We start from the raw sequence: 14,348 nt of genomic DNA on the forward strand, positions 1-14,348 counted from the left end.
GGCCACTGCCAAAGTAGAGAAATTATTTTTATATATATATATATATATATATATATATATATATATATATATATATATATATATATATATATATATATATATATATATATATATATATATATATATATATATATATATATATATATATTCAAAGCAAAGTGGTCACAAGCGGCGCGCTCTTGCAGCTAGTACAGCTGGGGGTTAAAGACCACAACCCAAGTTAATTTTTTCACAAAGGGAGACGAAACTGCACTTCTGGGGGCTTCAGTTCACAGCATTCTTTTATTTGGCAAACAGCATTTCGCACCACAACGCGTTTCAACATCCGTCTTTCTCAAGTGGCGCCAAAATCATGTTGCTCCAATTGACACGCCTTAAATACAATTAATGGCATTCTGGGATTTGTAGTGTCTATTGTGTTATTGTACGTGGAAGTCCCGAAATAATTAATTGCACAGTGCTCTTTAGTATTGCATTTTCCCATATGCCAATTTATACTTTGTGGCAGTTCAAAAACAAATTGTCTTTCGTTTTTCATTGCCAGCTCCCAGGCCCTTACTCCCATTATTTCACGGACAGCTTCGGTGTCAGAATACAAGGACAGCTCTCACCTTCACTTCATGATGAGACTGTCCTTCAAGTCTAGATTTGCGCTCGGCGTTGATGAAGTCGGAACTTGTATCCAGCTTCTTCTTGTGTATAGTACACACGCAGGGGATAATTATCTCCTCGCCATTTCTTTGTTGCAAGTATTCACATCCACCGGGCGCTGCCACTTTTATTTCAGATTCAAAGCAAAGTGGTCACAAGCGGCGCGCTCTTGCAGCTAGTACAGCTGGGGGTTAAAGACCACAACCCAAGTTAATTTTTTCACAAAGGGAGACGAAACTGCACTTCTGGGGGCTTCAGTTCACAGCATTCTTTTATGAATTCAATGAAAAACGAAAGACAATTTGTTTTTGAACTGCCACAAAGTATAAATTGGCATATGGGAAAATGCAATACTAAAGAGCACTGTGCAATTAATTATTTCGGGACTTCCACGTGCAATAACACAATAGACACTACAAATCCCAGAATGCCATTAATTGTATTTAAGGCGTGTCAATTGGAGCAACATGATTTTGGCGCCACTTGAGAAAGACGGATGTTGAAACGCGTTGTGGTGCGAAATGCTGTTTGCCAAATAAAAGAATGCTGTGAACTGAAGCCCCCAGAAGTGCAGTTTCGTCTCCCTTTGTGAAAAAAAAAATATATATATATATATATATATATTTTTTTTTATAAGGTTCAGATGACATCCTTCTTTGTAAGGCGGTGTGGAGATAGGTATTGCAGGATTGTAGATTGCTAATGAGCAGTCTGTGAAGTTACTGAATCTAGTCGAACGGTGGCCTATCAGATTGGATGGGCTGCTAGTAGGTACACATTATTTCTATTCTATGCGCAGAAAAACTGTTGGAATAGACTTAGTCTATTATACGTACCACTCTCGTGATGCATACCTCCTCGAAACCATGAAGGATATATTCTGTGTGCCTGTAGTTGGCAGTGAAAATCTAGCTGTTGCCCACTACGTGAAGAATATATATGATGCTCTTACCGCTGAAGCCATCTCAGCCAATCTCATGATAGACTTTGTCGTAGACATGGTCATGTAAGCGGGGTAATTGCAGACTAGCACGATGTCATAGATGACCGTCATGAGCAACCCTTCCAAACGAGGCTGTCAGACGACAGCCATATACAATGCCATTGAAGATGAGGCATTCATAAGTGAGGGCATCCGTAGATGAGGGTAACAAATGGGGCCATTTGCCCTTCGTAGATGAGGCCATCGGTAGATGCGGCCATTGGTAGATGAGATCATCAGGAGATGAGGCCATTGGTAGATAAAACCATTGATAGATAGAGCCATTGATAGACTAGGTCATTGGTAGACTAGGTCATTGTAAGACAAGGCCATTGGCATACAAGGCCATTATGCGAGCAAGCCCTTTACAGAGGAAGCCATTGGTAGACAAGGCCATTGGAGGTAAACGTGGCCATTGGTAAACGTGGCCATTGTTAGTGAATGATGCTGTCATAGAAGACAGTCATAGCAATACCATCATAGATGAGGTTAAAATAGGTGATATCCTCCGTAGATGAGGCACTCATAGATGAGGCAATTGAATGATGGTCAGCCATAGATGATACCATGCATAGATGGAGCCATGTGTAGTATAGACCATGCACAAATGAGGCCATATGTATATGAAGCTACCTTGATAAAGCTGTCATAGACGGCCGTCGTAGCAAGGCATTGCCATTGTAGATGACACTATCAAAGATCAGCAGTCATCAATGTGCGGCCGTCGTCAACGACCGTCGTAGACGAGGCCCGTCGACGACGACCGTCGTAGACGAGGCCCATCGTAGACGAGGCCCGTCATCGACGACCGTCATCGACGACCGTCGTAGACGAGGCCCGTCGTCGACGAGGCCCGTCGTCGACGACCGTCATAGACGAGGCCCGTCGTCGACGATCGCCGTAGACGAGGCCCGTCGTCGACGACCGTCGTAGGCGAGGCCCGTCGTCGACGACCGTCGTAGACGATGCAGTCGACGACGACCGTCATAGACGAAGCCGTCGACGACGACCGTCGTAGACGAGGCTGTCGTCGACGACCACCGTAGATGAGGCGGTCGTCAACAACCCTCGTAGAAGAGGCCATCGTCGATGACCATCGAGGAAGATGCCGTCGTCGACGATCATCGTAGATGAGGATCATTTTGGTGAGGCAGTAATATTAGACATGGAGATATTCGGTATATACTCCTAATGTCCGGTCAAGAGGGCTTCCCTGATGTAGTGTCAGGGATGAAAAAAGGGAGTTGTATCCTCTGTGAGAAGTGCCTATAAAGACTCAAGGTGAATCTTATGGCTTTTATGCGCGCCCTCAGTAGCGCGACTTCTCCCTTCGACCTCACCTTATCCTCCTCAGAAGTGGCAGGTTTTTATGCGCGCCCTCAGTGGGCTCCTGGCGCGACTTCTCACTTCTACCTCTCCTCATCCTCCTCAGAAGTGTAAAAGTCTCTGACCCAAAGCGGCCTCATCTCTCAGAACGTGAGAGTTATTGAGGAAAAGGTTAGACATAAATCATAGTCTATTACCTTGTTAACTGCCATTCTACCATATTACCGCCTTAATTGGGTCAGAAAAATGAAGTATGAGCTTGTAATCCAAAAAGAAGTAAAACTGAAGAAAAAACTGAGCAGAGCTCAGGGAGACTCCCTTCACCCACGACGTGCGGTGAAAATCTGAGGAGAGCTGGCTCTGCAGAGAGGGTTCTGGAGGGTGCTGTGAGCTGATTGGTTGGAGCAAAGACTTTGGTCTTTTTTACATAATGAGGTAGATAGGCTACTATAATTTAGGCCTCAGGCCTATTCCTAGGGCCTACTACTACTACAAAGTGCTTTTTGCACTGCTTTTTTATTTACCGTGGGACTCCCGCCTCGTCGACGGGGAATGATTCAGGCATGTGAATCTATGAAAGATACCCCAATACTGGATAATCTCTCTATATTTTCAATGTCAATTGCAGCGGTTGGGTTTTAAGCACTGCAAGTTGCGTATATGATCAGAGCCACCGCCACTACTCATTGAACCCCAGACGTCACGTACAACAGATAGACTTTTCCTTTCCACTGCACCCGGGGAAACAAAAAATATGTAGGTAAACTACATTTCCCAGAACCGCCAACCGGATATTGGGCAAATATACAGGAAGTAGTTTATGCCACCACTCACTGAACTCTAGTAGTTCAATCCTTTCACTGCGCACGGGGACTTAAAATATGTTGGTAGACTACATTATTGTTTTGCTGAATTTGAGTGGAGGGCGACCCGCTCCAGTATCCCTCTGTGCTCCTATAATTGTTTAAAAAGACTACATTTCCCAACACCATTATCCGGATATTGGGCAATATACAGGAAACAGCCTATGCTGGAAACACAACGATTCGAACACCGAAGGAAGGACTTTGAGCACATTTGGAGGACGGAAATCACCGAGTGTTATGGTAAGCAAGGAGGACTGCAGCGCGAAATAGGGAGTCAGAATGGGTTATATACATAGTCTGACACACCCCCTTTCCCTCCGTAGTCACTGGAAGAAAACTAAGTACCCGCATTGGCGGCTATGGGAAACAAGGACAGCCTCATAGCGTATTGACTGAAAACGGTGTTATCAAGCAGGAAGCCGCTTTTTGGAGCGGGTAAGTGGATCAACTGTTTAGGGCCTAACAATGAGTGTTTTATGAATGGGTAACTGTGGAATGGTTCGTCTAAAAATGGTTTACTTTACTTTTCCCTCTAGCTCCTTCCTGGTGCGAGTGTGGAATTGCAACTTTTTGCGACATACAGGTTTTTGAGCCTTGACCCAAGATTTAAGGTAGGAAGAGGGTAGCAGGTTGTAAGACAGAAAGTGGCCTCAGATTCATTTTTGGAGTATAAAATCTAAAAGTAGTGTTTCTTTCTTTTCTAGTGAGATTATTGGTCCTGAGGAGAACCCTATCACTTAGTTGGGTTTGAAACGCGTCGACCGACCTGGTTCCGGGTCACTTTAAACATTGGACTGTAATCATGTTTGTAAATAGCGTGAGGATTTTCCTCTAATTAGAACATCGAAAAATTATAATTTGAACAAAAAAAACGTTGGTTTATTTTGTATATTTAAAGTGTCGTTGACACCGGAACCCGTGGGTATGCTTTTATGAAGTCGTATGGTATGAATGGATGGCCAAGAGTGTGGGAATGTGTAGCGTGCTATAATGTTTAGTGTATTTGAACTGTATTGTATATAAATGTATATAGTCTGTATGTTTCATTTGTATTTTCATGCACAAAATAATCATGTGTTCAAAATTTAATGATGTCTAAAAAATAGCAATAAAAATTCATTTTTTTGCAATCTCTAAAGCAGGTTATTATGTTATGTTCATAACAACCATTTTTTGAAAAATAGTATAAAAATCCTTATCTTCAGCACTGGCAATTGTGTTGTTTGATCAAAGAATATTTCCAGCACACGATTAGCCAACACGTGTTTCGTCTGTACTCAGACTTTTTCAAGGCTGGAATGACAGATATATTGTAATCAATGCACTGAATACAATATTGTGATATTTTAAAAACAACATAATATAAGAAGTTAAAAATGACCTATACACATAGTATGAAAAATAATCAATCTAATACATAAAAGGAAGATAAACATAAACCCTATATCATATTCATTAATGTTCTTATATAAAATGATTTAAATTGATTCTGTACCTCAAACTAAAAGAGAAGATATCAGAAGACACCAGGTGAAGTAGACTGGATAAGAGAGAATCTGAGAGGCAGAGTGATAAGGGCCCTGGTACCACATGCGTGCAATGCTAAATATGAAGTTGAGGTTGCAAGTGTACGAGTGAGGAACTTTTAATGTAAAGAGGCAATATTTTGTGTCACTCCAATACCATCACCAACTCTACACACCCTAATACACGGTGTTGGACTTGGCCTTGTTGGCTAAAGTTCACTAAAACTTTTTACTTTTCCCCTAGACCGTTTTCCTGACAGAGAGTTGTGAAGTTAGATGCTGTAGGTACTTGCCACTGCTAATCAGTGTGCAAGTACAGAGGATCCCTGTATACATTGTAGTGGTAATTGGTTGTCTCTGGTTGGTATGATTGCCTTACTAGAAAGAGACCTAAGTAAAGTGCACTGTGTGTGCCAGGGCTACTACTGAAGAAATGCGCAGAGAGGGAACATAGGTCTTCAGTGTAAGGCCTGCGAGCATTATGCTAAATTAGCATGTTGTTCTGACAAGTGCTACCACTTGTCAGGCCTGACTTTCCCTTTTGGATAAACATGGGGCGCCCCTGTAGGACGTCCTGGGTAAGTCTGAGGCAGGGTGTAGTGTAGGTAAAAGGCAGGACCGGGGCCAGTGTGGGTGCTAGGCCCTGACGGTGGAAAATACTCCATTTCATTTTCCCTGGTGAAAGGCCATCCTGCCCACAGGACAGATTGGGGAGAAATGTTAGCCTAGTTTCCCAAGAATTGGAAATGGAACAGTGAAGTTTGGTATGTCTGAACTCACAGCGTCATAGCGCATCTTTTTGGGTAGATGGTTTTGTCGCTGTGTGTCCAGAAACCGCTGTTTGAGAAAATGGCAGGATTTGTGCTTTAGACCTTTTTGTGTGTCTCAGAGGAATGTGAATTGCCTGCCTGGATTTGGGAGGTGAGAAAGGCTGAGGGAGGGGTGGAGACGGCGCCAGCCTACTTTGCACCTGGAGCGGGGAGAAGGAGAGGCTTTGCGAGGTGATGAGGCCTGGGTCAGAGCCATAAAACAATGGGCCCATCTCCCTCTGAGTGATTAAAGATTCAGGCCCCCAGTATCAAAGAGGACGGTGAGACTGGGGGGGAGATACGCAAGACTGATTTAAGGTGAAATCGGGGACCCCTGACCACAAGGAAACTTCAAAGACAAAGAGGGGTTTAACTGAAAGGACTGTAACCCCAAGACTTTGGTCATGTTGATGATGTCATTGATATCGTTCAGAGAAGTGCTGAGAGAGCTTTGAAGACGACGTGGACTGGTTGAGTCTCTGGCGGCTTTGACCTGTCCGTGATCAGGAAGAAAACCTCTGCCTTAGGAAGAGTTTTTAAATAGGTTGCGGGAGACACTTGACCCTTGCTTCGTGATCTGGGGCTTGTGGGCAGTTTGTAGCTCTTGACACAGGAAAGACTGAAGGGGTGCTGCAGTGGGTCGAGTCCCCACTTCTTCCTGAGCAGGACTTGGCTGTGTGCTGCGTCCTGTACCCAAAGGGCCTGAGGAGAGCTGGCTCCCTGTGCAGAAACCCAGGAACATAAAAGTTTCCAGGAAGTCTCAAGTGGCGCGGTGATGGGACCGTGTCGTGGCAGCCTGAGACCTCCAAAGGGGTGCCTAAGGTGATCGTGGGCACCCAGAGCGAATCAAGACTCTGACGTGCAGGGTGCGTGTCTTGGTGCGGCAACAGGTGTTGGAGCGCCTGTTTATTGTGGGCATCGTGGTAGAGAGCCGAGATTCGAGACGCGCAAGGGGTGCGTGTCGCAGTGCAGTCCAGGCACTAGTAAAGAGAGCCGAGACAATGTGGGCACTCAGAAGGAGTGAGTCTCCGACAAGCGAGTCGGCTTGTGGTGGTGCAGCCAGGGCATAAGTGAAGAACGCCCGGATCATAGTGTGCACTAAGAAATGAGGTGGGTCTCCAGGGTGCGTGTGGGTGTGTAGTTGCGGCACTAGAGGAGAGTGCCTGAAGATCGTGTGCACCTGGAGACGGTGCGATCCTCGGAAGCACAGGGTGTGTGTCAAGGTACCAGCAGAGGCTTAGTGAAGAGTGTCGCAGGAGGAGTGAGTCTCAGACGCGCTGGGGGTGCGTGTCGAAGGTGCCACCGGAGGTGCTGGTGAGGAGTACCGGGGAGCGGAGAAGTCCTAACAGCGCTGGAGAGGAGGGCCAAGTGTTCGGGCCCTCGAAGGCAATGTGGGGTGGCACCAGCGTTGTGGGGAAGGTTTCGTGGAAGGAGTTTGTGCTGAAGGTTGGCGGCCCGAACCGGCGGCCCCGCAGGAGCTGAACTACCGGCGCGAGCGCGCCTTGCCCGTAGTGACAACAAGGTACTGGAGTGAGGCCAATACGCTGCTGGAGGAGAGGAGAGTGGGTTCACGCCCCCCCCCCCAATAAAGTGGATCATAGCCTGGGGCGGGGTGCAGGCTCAGAGGGACACTCTCTCTGCCTCTCGCTGCTGGCAGCTGTGTGCGCCAGTGCTGGTCCCGGACGGGGCAGTACAGGGGCCAGGGTCCGGAGTAGAACTTGGGTGCCATCGGTGATCCGTGTTGGGGGCTGCTGGTTGCATAACTTCAAAAAACAGTCGTATAACACTTTGCATATTTGCTGCTAACAAACTATCGAGCTATTGGACAACGTCTGACACTAGTGGTGCTTAACAAACTCAGGGGTTTGTGAGCTACCCACTAAGTTATGTTTCTCTTGCAGGATACAGGATCCTAGCGTAGCGCACTGCATTGTTTACTGCACTGTACTGAATTGCACTGTGACGCATTACCTTATTCCTTCCTTGCACAGGGCATGCTGGTGGCGATATGCATTGCATTGTCTTTCTATCACATTGTACATAATTGCAGCGTGATGCATTGCTGTATTTCTTTCTTGAACAGGGCATGCTGGTAGCGAACCAAGTTGCATTATCTTGTGTTGACTCAGCACATGATTGTGACGCTACGCATTGATTGTTTCACTGTGCACTGTACAGGAACCCATCGTTAAGTAGTGCAGTATTTCTTGTATTTTGCAACGTGTGTGATTCTAGTGATACGACTTACCTAACCTGTTGAGAACGGTTAAAAGTCAGGGTAAGTGTAGGTTAGAAGCTGTGCTTGGGGATTAGAACCGCCCAACCCACCGGAAACAATATTACCCATTGTATAAGTGTGGAAGTTGTATCGTGTGGTCATTTCCTATATCTTTCTATATAAAGAAACTCGTTTTATACAAACTTTTGTGGAGTCCATTTGTGGTGACATCAGTAGGATTGTTGTGGGCTTGGTTGCACATACTGAACACTCGTGCCTTGGAGATAAACTTGGCTGCTCGTGTCAAGCTACTAAGTGGGTAAGAAGGGCTGTCTCGGATGGTGTCCTTTCTTGGCCTAACGTGGGAGCGGGGGAGGGTGGGGTGTCCGGGTCACACACTTGACAACAACGGTGTGCGTGGGAATGCCGGCTTCTAACACTCAGTGAAAAGTCTGAAGTCCATGGGATGAATGAAAACACTCACCAAAATGGGATTGTTGGCGGAATTGAATCGGGAAACGAGTCCGTCCCCGTAGCGCATCTAGTAGTAAAGTACAAATGAAGATGTCATGGTATATGATAGTAAAAACTACATACAAGGGGAAAAATTAAACATGACAACGTGACAGTAACTGTTCCCAAATTAATGCACGCGGAACAGAGAAAGGAATATGAATGATTTGTATACTAGGCCATAATTGTGACACCAATGGCCTTTGTGCTAACAAAAATGATAAAGTAGTGCAACCACCCGGAAATTATATTAATAGCGCCTGGCACCGAAAGCAATAAATGCCACAGTCAATCGTATTATATCGGTCACCCAAGTTGAGCTAATGACAACAGAATTTTTTTTAAATTGTCCGAAGAAAATAATAAAGTCCATATACTTTCCAATGCACATGATCCTAGCAAGAAAAAAAAAAGAAAAAGATGGCAAACAATAGGCTTGGTCAACCTCGAATAATTATTGAAACATAAAAAATAATGTTGTAACGGTGTGCTAATCATAAGGAGTCTACTGGTACGTAGGAGAATCAGCTACTACAACCTCATCAGCGGAGAGATAGGAGGGTTGTTAGCAAAAAGTATGGTGTAACACTCAATAAGTTTGGGATTTGTGCCAACTCGGTAAACTATACGTTGATTTCCCTATGCTTTGTGGGATAAAAATTCTTTAGTTATCATGATGTTGTGACTACTAGGTTATTAGACCGTTGCATGTGATTACCTTGCAGACTTATCAAGGTCTTGGGGCACGCATCTACTTAATACTGAAGAGGATCTTCTATGGAATATTGACGTTTTATTTTTCATGTGAGTTCCAATTTTCAACTTTCAAATTTTGCTTTTTATATTGTTCAGGATAGATATAAGCGTATGACAACTCACTACATAGTGTTTTTCACCTAATTTAATCTAACTGGCTACATATACACTTTTATATCGTGCAACAAGGCAGTTGGTTATATAAAGCTGTTTGATATTAGTTATTCAGAGCCCCATTACAAGATGGCCTCCGTGTATATGAAAACTGCTACAACCTCTGGTCGCTAAAAATAGGCACTTGTCACGTGATATGGGGACAGGGACTGATCTGCATTCTAAATGATTTACGGTACTTCGAGTCCAGTTGCTTTCGGCTTTGGACGTTGGGGGTTATATTCTGTTTGATAAGTGAGCTGTGAGCTAATCAAGGTGGATAGAAATAGTTTTAGAGGATTATGCACCAAGCCTGTGGTTGGTGTTAATTCGACTATTACATGCTGATTCCCACATGTTTAAATCATTAGTTAACATGATTTCCTTATACTTAAACTATTATTTAATATGATGCTATGCCTACTAGGTCGTTGGACCGATATATGTTATTGTTTTGCAGACTTATCCAAGGTCATGGGGCATACATCTATCTAATAATGAAGAGAATACTCCACTGAACACTGACGCTTGACTAATAAGTGAGCTTCTAATAATAACAAGAAATCTCTATGTGGCTTTTGGTATTGATTATTATAACTAGATGCTATGTCCATACTAGTTTTAGCATGGTTATTTCCTGAGCTGTTACTCTTTTTTTTCAGCAGACAGTGGAGTATTAGTGTAATTATATGACACTATGAACAAAGTCTTGGTAAGTGTGAATATATAAAAAATAAGTTGGTCTCAATACCATGTCGAGTCCGCCCTTTTTTCTAAATGTGCTCGAAACTCAAGGATGGTGTATATAGGGAGCTTTTTTATTTATAAGATCCTATGTCACCAACACAACAGGATATTATATGTTCTGAGACTAATATGTACTTGGTATGATGACTACAAAGGGTTTATATACTTCTCGTATCTCTCTTTTTGTATTTAGGATTAGGCCTTATTGAGTCGTACAAATTAGTGCGGTGCGGATACATAGTATGGTATGTGTCATAGCGTGACTCGGCTATAACATTATGAACAGTGTTTTGGTGAGAGACAGTGCTAATTTCCTCTAGACCAATAGTGACATACTTGATCTTCATTAGATATATGACTATGATCCATATTCTATTTCTAGACACATAAGAACATCTGTTCACTATATGAAGATTCTCCGTACTGATTGAATTCGTAAGGAGAGGTGAGTGCAGCTTCGTTTGAATTTTAGATCTACCTAGCTGTATCAGGTTACTCGCCGATAGCACTATTGGAAATAGCATAATGAATTGATACACTCTTGCTTATGGCCTTGGAGTGTTGTTCTTTATACAGATTATAGAACATGTTATTTAGTGTATGGTACTCTTTTTTCATTTGCTTGTAGGTATTCTGGTTAGGTGGCGAAGTTGATGAACAAGAATTAATAGCCATAACCTGAGGGATACGGGTCGACCTGATAAGGCGAAATACATATATGCTCTTACTCCTTTTTTGGTATGTCCTTCTCAAATATGTAATGACTTTTGACCAGTCAATGAAATAGGACATATGCATCCCTGATTAATGACTTTAGAGACATACTGACTAATAGATGGTAGCACTATACTCCCACAGTGTTAATCTCTGTTACTAGTGTTCGTGTATGTCAAACACTGTATAGTAATTAACTTTCTTTTGTGCCCTTTAGCGGATATTTCACTCAGTACTTTAATTGAAATCTGCATTTGAGTTGCAATTACTATATTCTATTATGTATATACATCAATTTTACAGATCTGTACCAATATATCATCAAATAGACAATCTTATGACAATATTATGGTATAGGTTACAACTATGTCTATTAGAGATAAATACATATCGTGTTGTGGTTATTCTAGAAAGTTTTAGATTTTGTAAAACAATGTGTGTCTTTTTTAATTGTATATAAAGAAAGATGTAAATATTAAGTGTTTTTAAAGCATATTGATTGTAGTTTTGTTCTATGCTTCCAGCCTTGAAAAAGTCTCTAAGGAGACGAAACACGTGTCGGCGGTGAGAGCTGTGAAGTCTTTTATATGTTTATGGATATACAATAAAGAATTGGAAGAATATAACCTGTTTTGGATCTCTGAATTTGGAGCTTGCTTCATAACAATGGACAGTGCATATTGTGCATTATGAATGAACCCACTAAACACTATTTCTGTGTTTTTTTGATATAGCTATAATACATTTCTAGGTTTCCTGGATTAAGTACCATTTGGACAATTTTGGGAGTGCTGTGTGGCTTGTTTTCTTTTCTTTTACAACCTCATCAGTAATAACCCTTTGACAAAAGCAAGACACTCACCAGAGAAATAGGCTAAGGTGCGACATCTAACGCCCAACGAAATCACAAGGTCCCAAAAGGGAGCTGAGGAAAGCTCCGATGTTGACCTAAACATAACAAAGGTATATATGCCCGTATGTTAAAATTGAGTTATCAGGTGTCCGGATTGAAAATAATCAATGCCCGTGGGATACTTACCTGTAAGCTTATGTATCTAGGTCAAAAGCCATCACCTGCTACCACTCACTCAATCTCCACGCATGGAGTCGCAGAGTTAACAGGTTTGGGTGGAGAACCCTCTTCTGCTGCTGCGACAAAAGATCCTACAGGGGCAGCCTGATCGGAGGATCAATGCTCATTTTCAGAAGCTCTGGATCTCAGACTCTCCTCGCCCAGTCAGGAGCCACAGAATGACTTGGGCCAGGTCGCTGATGATCCTCTTCAAAACTCTGGGCAGGAGTGGTATGGGCGGTAACGGCATACAGCAGGCATGAGCTCCACTTGTGACGAAAGGCGTTGACGAACGATAGCCACCGTGGAAACTCCAGCACGCAGTAATGCTGACACTGCGCGTTCTCTTTGGAGGCAAATAGATCTAACCATGGATCTCCCCACTGCTGAAAGAGACATTGCGCCACCTCCGATTGGAGATGCCATTCGTGATCTGCTAGGCATCGACCGCTGAGTCTGCCCTGATGTTCAGATAACCTGCCAGGTGTTGAACAACCAGGGTTATGCCCTGCTGTTCCAGCTATGTCCAGAGACGCAGGGCCTCTCGACAAAGGGTCCACAACCTCCCCCTGCCCTGCTTGTTGTAATACCACATGGCGGTGGTGGTGTCAGTGAACACCTGCACTAACTTCCCCTTAACTGAGGGAAGAAATGCTTTCAATGGCAATCGATTCGCTCGAAGCTCCAACAAATTTCTGTGGATCCCCGACTCTCACAGATGGCCACCCCATCCGAGGAGTGATGCATCTGTTACGACAGTGAGCTCTGGTTGGGGAAGGGAGAGGGGTCTGCCGTTGACCCAATCGCAGTTCGTCAACCGCCACTGCAGATCTTTCACAGTTCCTTCCAAGATACGGACGATGTCGGTGAGATTTTTTCAATGCTGTGCCCACTGGAACTTCAAGTCCTACTGCAGAAACCGCATACGCCACCTGGCATGCTTTCACAACATATCAGGAGGTCATGAGGCTCAACAGCCTCAGAGTCAGTCTCAATGAAATCCAGACAAGAGGCTGAAACATCGGAATCATAACATGAATATCCTGCACTGGCTGCTCAGGAGAATAGGTCTGAAACTGCACTGTGTCCAGAACAGCTTCGATGGAAGGGAGCCTCTGAGAAGGAGTCAGGTGTGACTTCGGCAGGTTTATAGAGAATCCCACTGAATGCAGGAGGTCCACCGTAGTCTGAAGGTGGGAGCCATTCATCGAGGTAGGGAAGACTGACAACCCTAACTTGCGCAGAAGAGCTGCGACCACCGGCATCACATTGGTGAACACGCGAGCGGGACTGGTAAGGGCGAAAGTGAGCACAGTAAACTGAAAGTGCTCAGCTCTACCCTGAACCACAGGTAACGCATGTGGTCTGCAGGATGGGGATGTGAAAATTTGCATCCTGCAAGTCCAACGCCACCATACAGTCTTCTAGGTCTAGGGCAGGAGCAAACAAGACCACAACCCTTTGTTCTTGTTGGTAATCAGAAAGTAGCTGGAATAAAAGGCACTGCCTACTTCTGAATCCGGACCTTCTCTATAGCTCCCTTGGCCAAGAGAGCTCCAACTTCCTCTTGGAGTAATTTTAAATGATCCTCTGCCAGCGGTTCTTGAGTTGGCAGACTCAAAGGTGGGAAAGAAAGGGAAGAGAATAGCCCTCCTGAAGATCTGCAAGACCCACTGGTCCGATCTTATGAACCTCCAGCGGGGGAATGATGATGTATTCTCCCACCAACTGGAGCGGTGTGGTCTTGCAGAGTCAGACTAGGAAAGCTTGGAGGCTGCAAATGCAGAGGGCATGGTGGCTGATGACTTCTGGCTTCCATTCCTTGATCGGAATGAACCGCGTCCACGTCCTCACACAACTTTGGAAGTCTGCGCAGTATGGTGGCTGGGATTGCGCTAACTCGGCTGGAAACCCCTTCCGTTGCCAAAAAAGGGCCGAAAGCTAGACTCCCCACGTGGTGAAGTAGAGAGACCCAAGGATCTGGCCGTAGGTCGAAAGTCCTTGAACCTCACTAG

General features: G+C 44.3%; 1 protein-coding gene and 1 long non-coding RNA gene across 2 annotated transcripts in view; one reads left to right on the top strand and one right to left on the bottom strand.

The window, feature by feature from the left end:
- The window catches only part of SLC26A8 (solute carrier family 26 member 8), a 3,758,415-nt gene that overhangs the window by 3,701,126 nt on the left and 42,941 nt on the right, over nucleotides 1-14,348 (bottom strand). The window lies entirely within an intron of this gene.
- On the top strand, nucleotides 3,975-4,944 carry LOC144753636 (uncharacterized). Its single transcript, XR_013594444.1, has 4 exons — nucleotides 3,975-4,065; nucleotides 4,149-4,260; nucleotides 4,362-4,436; nucleotides 4,530-4,944. It is a non-coding gene; the product is annotated as an uncharacterized LOC144753636 (long non-coding RNA).

This window comes from Lissotriton helveticus, chromosome 5_1, assembly GCF_964261635.1.
Source record: "Lissotriton helveticus chromosome 5_1, aLisHel1.1, whole genome shotgun sequence".
Taxonomy (NCBI): domain Eukaryota; kingdom Metazoa; phylum Chordata; class Amphibia; order Caudata; family Salamandridae; genus Lissotriton; species Lissotriton helveticus.